The sequence below is a fragment of the Pteropus vampyrus genome, unplaced genomic scaffold (genome assembly GCF_000151845.1).
Source record: "Pteropus vampyrus isolate Shadow unplaced genomic scaffold, Pvam_2.0 Scaffold46, whole genome shotgun sequence".
Taxonomy (NCBI): Eukaryota; Metazoa; Chordata; class Mammalia; order Chiroptera; family Pteropodidae; genus Pteropus; species Pteropus vampyrus.
This window is the reverse complement of record NW_011888827.1, coordinates 736,656-738,062: the sequence shown is the minus strand read 5'-3', so window position 1 is coordinate 738,062 and position 1,407 is coordinate 736,656.

The window sequence follows — 1,407 nt, the reverse complement described above, 5'->3', positions numbered from 1 at the left end:
ACCATGCTCCCAGATTTTAACATTCTTTCTGTTAGAACCTTTTCTGAGATGTGACACACACTTCGCTGCCCTATAGAAAAGCTTCAGAATCTAACCAATGCCTTTTGCAATTGCTCAGTTACTGTGCCGCCCACAGGAAGTAAAGCCAAGAGGGACCCTGTGATCTTAGCCCCTCAAACAGTGTCCGCTCAACCTTGCTGTCCTCAGAGGCTGACCAAAGTTCTCCACGCCCTCCCCAAAAAGTCAGATTTGGAAATTGTCTGTCACTTAAGCTCAAGGGACAAGATGGACCCTCTGCCCCGGGGCCAGCGCTGTTCAGCAGCAAGGGAGGGGGACACAAGGACGAGGGCCGCTCGTCGGAGACATGCCCAGCGCAGGATGAACAAGCGCGGCGACGCCCGCAGAACGTCCCGCTGCCCCTACACTCACTGGCCTCACGTACTGTGCTCGCCTCTAGTTCCTACCCCTCTGTCTCTCCCGTCGCTTGCCCCTCCTGCATGTGACTGTCCCAGCGACTCCAACCGGACATTTCTATTCTCCTGCCCGCTGGCCGTGAACGTGGAACCGCCCGCCAGAGAGACGATGCCAAGGACTCAGTTCTCTTTATCTTACATGTAGTTCTCAGTCCATAAGCCGTATGTCTGGGGGCCACGCACGCTCTTGCTGCGAATCAGTAAGAGATCAGGGACGAGGGACATTTGGGTGATGTGCGGGCGAGGGTAGCTGCTCTGTGTCTATCCATCCCGCGTGCGGTCGCACCTCTGACTCCCATTCGGACCTGCACTCCCTGCTCCCTCAGACCACGGCCTGAGGAAGGGACTCGTGGCCCAGGCCGAGTCAGCCCGCTCTTCCCCGTCCCCGTCCCCGTCCCATGGCTTCCTTGGTGGCGGTGATGGTGGACGGCCGGGCCGGGGGTGGCGGGGGTTGATCTAGTCTGGCCCAATCAGAATCATCTCAATACTTTATCTGGGCATTTCCCGCCTCGGCTGGTGCGAGACAGCTGGCACGCAAGAGTGGGGAATGGAGCCTCTCCGAGGAAGTGAGGCCGGGAGACCAAGGCCTGAATTGAGCTACAATGAAGCCAGCTGTACCCTCTTGACTTTCAGCTTAGAAATAAACATAAGTTCTCTTTGGCCTGAAGACACTCGGAACCGGTTTTTCAATCACTCGCATCTTCAAAAAGAGACCCAACCAATAGGCGTGGTAGCGGACATTCCCCACCGTCTTCCGAGATGACAGAGGCTTCTCAATGACCAGCTTTGCTGCTGGTAGGTGGGACCATCTGTGCCGTGGCCGGGTATGGTGCGGCCCTATTGCCTCCTTCTCAGCTTCCCTTGACCTGCGCTTCTAGCCCCAGCTCAAGCCGGAAACCTGGGGGCCATCCCGGCCCTGCATCCAATCAATCAT